This window comes from Nannospalax galili, unplaced genomic scaffold (assembly GCF_000622305.1).
Source record: "Nannospalax galili isolate Female #2095 unplaced genomic scaffold, S.galili_v1.0 scaffold323, whole genome shotgun sequence".
NCBI classification, from domain to species: Eukaryota; Metazoa; Chordata; class Mammalia; order Rodentia; family Spalacidae; genus Nannospalax; species Nannospalax galili.
In genome coordinates this window covers 1,151,003-1,158,614 of record NW_008350329.1, presented here as the reverse complement: position 1 = coordinate 1,158,614, position 7,612 = coordinate 1,151,003, and the positions used below count along the sequence as shown (strand labels likewise).

The following is a 7,612-nucleotide window of genomic DNA, read 5'->3' as shown; positions in this document are numbered from 1 at the left end:
TGTATGCTTCCTTCAGGCGTCATCAGCCTTCATGTGGCATTATCTGAAGAGTCTCGAATGGGTTATCAAACTTCCTAAACTCAGAACTGCTGCTGCTAGCGTGGATATGTGAATGTCATGCTTGTGTGATGTTCCTCTTCCTGAATAAAGACCACACAAGTTATTGATGAAATTAAAGACACATTTGACACACAGTATACAACAACCCACTGTAAGGGATTTTTGCAGTTTTGTATGATACCCGAGCTTTAAAGGTATAGAATCCTATAGCATCTTGAACTTGAATTCTAGAAGGTGTAATGTGCTGTTTATTTAATGTATTGCAGCTCTGAAAGACTCTTTTGTATCTACATTATACACTAAACTTTGAATTGCAGATGAACTGCAGGTGGTTTGGTTTGTTATTAGACATCAAGTTAGTTCACAGTAGTTGTTTCTGGTGTTTAGGGTTTAAAGACATAAGCATTTCTGTGGCATGAGGGAGCCTTGCACTTCCCATGGTCGAGGGCCTGCAGGGCATAGACACTGGGATTTTTCTGTGAGAGGGTTGCAGCTTCCACTCTGGGAGGTGGCAGAATATGTGTACCAATGTTTTTCTGGGGGTCCAACTGACTTAATCTTTCCTTCTCTTCTACAATGAGTCTAATTGCCTTAGTAGTAATCATAGCAACCCTTACAATCATCTTTGTTAACCAAATCCCATTTACAAAACTTTGCAGTTAGCTTATTGGTTTCCACATCCTGAGAGAGAAGCTAATAATAATGTGATGATGACCGCTGCCACCTCCTTCTTCTGCCACTCAGTGCGGACCTGATACATCTTTTGTGAAATGGCAGCTGAGGGGACTCCGGTGCTCACCATGGCCTATGAGAAACCCAAGGAAGGAGTCAAGACTGAGAACAATGATCACATTAACTTGAAGGTGGTGGGGCAGGATGGTTCTGTGGTGCAGTTTAAGATTAAGATGCTCGCTGGGTGTGGTGGCGCAGGCCTTTAATCCCAGCACTTGGGAGGGGGGAGGCAGAGACCGGTGGATCTCTGTGAGTTCGAGACCAGCCTGGTCTACATAGTGAGTTCCAAGCCAGCTGGGGCTACAGGGAGACCCTGTCTCAAAAAGACCCCCCCCAAAAAAAAACAGTTTAAGAGGCTCACACCACTTAGTTAACTAATGAAAGCCTATTGTGAACAACAGAGTTTGTCAATGAGGCAGATCAGATTCTGATTTGATGGGCAGCCAATCAATGAAACAGACATGCCTGCACAGTCGGAAATGGAGGAGGAAGGTACAATTGACATGTTCCAGCAGCAGACAGGAGGTGTTTGCTGAAAGAGCCTGCTACTTTACTCCAGAATTTTGTTATAGACCAAGAATACATTCTCAAATGGAAAGCCCAAATTTGGTTCCACCACATCCTGACTACTACAGTATAGTTTTCTCTATTCTTTCATTTCCCCATCCCCACTCCTTCCAGTACATAAAGTAACTGGTGTATGCACAAGCATATTGCTCTTTTTTCTTTTTAATCTAAATGGCCAGTGTTCTGTTTTGGTCAACATCAGATGGAGATGGTGTGGGAACACACTGGTTCTCTGTGAAAACTTCCCCTTCTCCATTAGTGGCATGCTCCATCAGCTCTTACCTTTAGATTCCAGTAAGTTATTTTGCTCTCATTGTTTTAACAACAACAACAAAAAAACAAAAATCCTTGCATACCTTGTTTGATTGGAGAATTTTAATATTTTTCATTTATCATTGTAAAACCAAGGACAATTTAATAACTTTTTGTACATAGCTGTTACTTGTAGAGCAATCTGTCTTTAAGTAGGGGTAAATTACTCTAGAAAGAAAATGAATCCTAGATCATTTTCCCTTCAAGTCAAGCATCTTTTGTTTACATAAACTTCTTGTTAAAAAAAAAACATAATAATGTGATAATAGTGAACATTTTTTACAATTTTTAAAATGGAATTTTTGTGTATTTCATACAGAACATCTTAATTATATTTATACCCACTTCCCCATTGACCCTCTCCCATAGACCCCCCCAGGGGAATTCATACATTTGGTCACTTCTGTTAAGGCCTATCCTGTCCAGTTAGTGTCCTCAGTTGTCCCTTGGTGCAAGTTCATTGACTAACATCGAGTTAGCCTATCTACAGTTTCCACTTTTAAGATCAGCTCTTTCTTACCAGTAGTAATCAGCTGCCAATAATTCTTCAACTAAGAATTGGGGCCTGCTGTTCATTTCCATAGTTCTGTGCTGGGTTTTCTGCTTGAGTTTACATGGGTCTTGTGCATGCTGACACTATTGCTGTAGGTTTGTATGATCAAGGTCCCAGGAGCCTATTGTAGTACTCTATTTCCATATGGTCATGCACCTCCTCCATGGTTCTTACAATTTTTCCACCCCCTCTTCCAAAATGGTCCCTGAGCCATGGGTGGGTGGATTTTAATATAGGAGACCTGTCCAAGGACCTACACGCTATAAATTTAAGGCTCCATATTTTGCACATAGTAAGAATTGTCTAGGGATGTAACAGCCTTGGGGTTTTCTCTAAGATCTATGACCTCTCTAGCTACGTGTATTTGACTAGGTTTACAATACCACCCCTGAGTTTCCTCCCATTGAGTGGGCTTTAAGTCCAATTAAGTAGCTGTTGACTACCCCCAAGATAAAAGTGCCACTACTGCACCAATGTTGTTTTCTGTGCTGGTCATCGATGTGGATTTTAGGTCTTGAAGCTGGGGTCGAACCATCAATTGATGGTCTGCCTTACCAGCTTCCACAGTGTGCTCCAAAGCTATGAGAGCCAGCCTTCAGGGGAGTTGGCTTCTAGGTCAGCTCCAGCTCCGTTGCTCCAAATCCTGTTAACCTCTGTCAAATGTGTCACTGGTAAAGATTTTCCCCCCACCTATAGGGTGTTTTTTCACTTTATTGATTGTTTCTTTTGCTGTACAGATGCTTTTTAGTTTAATGAGGTCCCACTTGTTGATTGTTGACCTTAATTCCTGAGCAACTGATGTTTGATTTAGAAAGTCCTTTCCTACACCTTTATCTTGTAGGTTACTGCCAATGTTTTCTTCTAACAGTTTCAGAGTTTCCAGTTTCACATTGAGGTCTTTGATCCATTTAGAGTTGACTCTTGTGCAAAGTGAAAGATAAGGGTCTAGTTTCATTCTTCTACAGGCAGAGATTCAGTTTTGCCAGCATCATTTGTTGAAGATGCTCTTTCCTCTCTTGTATGTTCTTGGCCCCTTGTCAAATATCAGGTGGCTGAAATTGTGTGTACTCATGCTTGGGTCTTCAATTGTATTCCATTGATCTATGTGTCTATTTTTGTGCTAGTATCATGCTGGTTTTATGAATATAGCTCTGTATTATAGTTTGAGATCTGGTATAGTCAATCCCACAGCACTGCTCTTTGTGCTCAGGGTTGCTTTGACTATTTGGGGTCTTTTGTGCTTCCATATGAATTTTAGGATATTTTTTCTAATTTTGTGAAGTATGTCATGGGGATTTTGATTGAGATTACATTGAATTTATACATTGCTTTTGGTAGGATGGCTATTTTCACAGTATTAATTCTTCCAACCCATGAGCATGGGTGTTCCTTCCATCTTCTGGTGTCTTCCTTAATATCTTTCTTGAACGATTTAAAATTTTTACTGTAGAGATCTTTCATCAGGTTTATTCTGAGATATTTTATTTTTTGAAGCTATTGTGAATGGGAGGGTTTCCCTGTTCTCTTTCTCCACTTGCTTGTTATTGACATATAGAAAGGCTACTGATTTTTGTAGATTAATTTTGTAACCTGCCTCTTTAGTGAAAGTGTTGTTCTAGGAGCTTTCTGGTGGAATTTTTGGGATTTCTTAGGTATAGTATCATATTGTCTGCAAAAAGGGATAACTTGATCTCTTCTTTTTTAATTAGTACTCTTTTAATTTCCTTCTCTTGTCTTGTTGCTCTAGAAAGGGTTTCAAGCACTGTATTGAAAAGGACTGGAGATAGTGGATATCCTTGTCTGGTTCCTGATTTTAATGGGAATGCATCCAGTTTTTCTCCATTTAGAATGATGTTGGCTGTGGGTTTGTTATATATAGCTTTAATTAACTTGAGGTATGTCCCCTCCAGTCCAATTCCCTTTAGAACTTTTATCATGAATGCATGCTGAATTTTGTCAAAGACCTTCTCTGCATCTATTGAGATGACCATGTAAGTTTTGTCTCTGAGTCCATTTATGATGTTTATTGACTTGCGTATATTGAACCATCCCTGCATCTCTGGAATAAAGCCAACTTGATCATGATGGATGATCTTTTTGATGTGTGTCAGAATGCAGTTTGCAAGTTTTCTATTGAGGATTTTTGTATGTGTGCTCATTAAGGATATGGGTCTATAATTTTCTTTTTTGGATGTGTCTTTACCTGGTTTTGGTATTAGAGTGATGCTGGCTTCATAGAAGGAATTTGGGGTTTCTCCCTCTGCTTCTATCTTTTTGAATAATTTAAAAAGTATTCGATGTAGATCTTCTTTAAATGTCTGGTAGAATTCTGCTGTGCACCCATCTGGACCTGGGCTTTTTTTAGTTGGGAGGTTTTGTATTACTCTTTCAATTTCTTTATATGTTATGGGTCTGTTTAAACTGTTGAATTCTTGGTTTAGCTTTGGTGGTTCCCATGATTTTAGATATCCATCCATTTCTTTTAGGTTTTCAAATTTAGTAAAGTATAGGTTTTTAAAGTATTCCCTCATAATGTTCTGGATCTTCTGGGTCTTCTGATTTTATTGATTGGTATTTGCTCTTTCTTTCTTTTGGTTAACTAGGCTAAGGGTCTGTCTATCTTATTTAGCTATTCAAAGAACCAGCCCTTAGATTCATTGATTCTTTGTATTGTTTTCTTTGTTTCTATTTTATTAATTTCTGCTCTAATTTTTGTTATTTCTTCTCTTCTGCTAAGTTTGGGTTTCATTTGTTCTTGGCTTTCCAGAGTCAAGTTGCAATGTTAAGTCATTTATTTGTGCTGTTTCTGATTTTTTAATGTAGGCACCTAGAGCTATCAACTTCCCTCTTAGGACTGCTTTTAAAGTATCCCAGAGGTTGTGTTGTGTTTATTATCATTTTTTTTAGTTCCAGGAGTACTTTAATTTCTTTTTAAATTTCTTCTTTGACCCACTCATCATTCAAGAGAATGTTGTTTAATCTCCATGAGTTCATGTAGTTCCTAGGGCTTCTTTTGGTGTTGATTTTTAAGCTTTATTGCATTGTGGTCTGACAGAATGCATGCAATTATTTCAGTTTTTTTTGTATTTGTTGAGGTTTATTTTGTGCCCCAGTATGTGTTCAATTTTTGAGAAAGTTCTATGGGGTGCTAAAGAGAAAGTGTATTCTTTGGTGCTTGGATGGAGTATTCAGTAGATGTCTGTTAGGTTCATTTGATGTGTGGTATCATTTAATTTAGATGTCTCTCTGTTTATTCTTCTTCTGGTTTATCTGTCTAATGGAGACAGTGGGGTATTGAAGTCCCCTGCTAGTCCTGTATTGGGGTTAACCTGTGTCTTAAGGTCCTGTAGTACTGTTTTAATGAAATTGGGTGTACCTGAGTTTGGTGCCCATATGTTCATGATTGTAATATCTTCTTGGTTAATTGTTTCTTTGATAAGAATGAAGTGACCCTCTTTATCTCTTCTGATTAGTTTTCATTTGAAGTCTATTTTGTCTGACAGTAGAATTTCAACCCCTGTTTTTTTCTTAGTGCCATTTGCTTGGAATATTCTTTTCCATCCTTTCACTTTAAAGTAGTTCCTGTTCTTGAAGGTTCAATGGGTTTCTTACAGACAAAAAAAGGATGGACTTTGCTTCTTAATCTATTCAACTAGCCAGTGTCTTTTGACTGGGGTGTTCCGTCTATTGATATTTAAAGTTATTAGTTATTATTGAGGAGATGTGTATTGGTTGCCTTCATTTTAATTTCTCTTTGCATTTTTGATCTAATTTTGTGTTTCCACAATTATACCTTCATTTAATTCCTTTCTGTTGCCCCTTGGGTATAGTTGTTCCTTTCTCCATTCTTTGTATTGCTTCAAGTATTCTCCGATGAGCTCATTTTGTGGACATGTATTCTTTCAGCCTATTCATGTCATGGAAGATTTTTCTTTCCCCTTCAACTATAATAGACATTTTTGCTGGGTAAATATTCTAGGTTGGCCTTTATGGTCATTTAGGACTGGGAGTGCTTTGGTTCAGGCTCTTCTGGCTTTCATCATTTGCACTGAAAATTCAGCTGTAATTCTGGTGGGTTTCCCTTTATATGTGACTTGTTTTTCTTTTGCAGCTTTCAGTATTCTCTCTTTGTTCGGTACATTTAGTTTTTACTATGATATGCTGTGGGGAGTTTCTTTTCTGGTCCTGTCTATTTGGTGTTATATGTGCTTCTTGTATTTGTACAGGCATGTCTTTCCTTAATTTGGGGAGCTTCTCTTCTGAAATCCTGTTTAAGATCTGGTCAATACCATTAACTTGAAATTCTTCTCCTTTATGCCTATGATACATAAATTTGGTCTTTTCATAGTGTCTCACATTTCCTGTGTATTCTATTCCTGTGTTTAAAAAAATTTTTTTCAAAGTCTTTGCTTGAGGAGTCCAATTCCTCAACTTTATCTTCCAGTCTTGATGTTGTTTTCCATTTCATTCATTCTAGCAGTGAGGCTTTCTCCTGTTGTTTCAAATTAGCTTATTGATTTTTTTCACTTCCTTCTTCATTTTAGTCTGAGTTTTCTTCAATATTTCTATCGCTTTTGTGAATTCAGTCAGAAGTTTATCCCTATCTTCTTTTAGTTCTTTGTTTATATGTTCTTTAAATTTGTTAATTCTTTATGTTTATGTTTTTTTAAAAAAAAATCTGTGTCCTGGGTTATGTCTATGGGGTTCTCCCTGTAGAACTCTTCTCTAGGACTGATGATGTTTGTTGGGAGCATACTGTTTTGGTTTTCCATACTATTATTTTTCACTGTGATTTTGACATGTGTATTTCTTTTGTTGTTTGTGATTCTAGTGTGAAACTCAAACCTTCCTTTGTTGGGTCAAAGATTGCTTCTGTTTGTATTATTGGTGTGCCTTGGATATTTTCTTATTGGGTGTGTAAAGCTGGTTGGTTTAGGCTTTAGGTTCTCTCAGATTTTATATTGGAAGTAACAGATGGTTTCAAATCAGCCACTCAGGAGCTCCTGTGCTTTCCCCTAGGTCTGGACCCCTACTAGTGGGCTATCATAGCACAATTTGAGAAGCTCGCTAAGGGGAGCCCGGATTTAGTTGCTCTCAGGCAGTGTGCAAAAATCTGGGCCCCCACTAAAGGGCAGAGAAGCCTAGACCTGGGGTGGTGGGATGTGCATGACATGCTTTGGGGACGCTCACTACCACATGGAGGCTGGGTCCAGGCACTCTCAGGCAGTCTGTTAATGTCTGGGCCCCTATAAGGCAGAGAATCCTAACAGTGATGAAATGCTTTATATTTCTTACTTAATTCACACAATAATCCCAAAACAAACATGTTATATCCCATGTAAAGAGAGGAAACTGAGGCATAAAGAAACTTAACATTCCCTTTCAGAA

General features: G+C 38.2%; 1 pseudogene; it reads left to right on the top strand.

Annotated features, from left to right (window-relative positions):
- Positions 1-860: 860 nt before the first annotated feature.
- Positions 861-1,328, top strand: LOC103745618 (annotated as a pseudogene).
- The last annotated feature ends 6,284 nt before the right edge of the window (positions 1,329-7,612 follow it).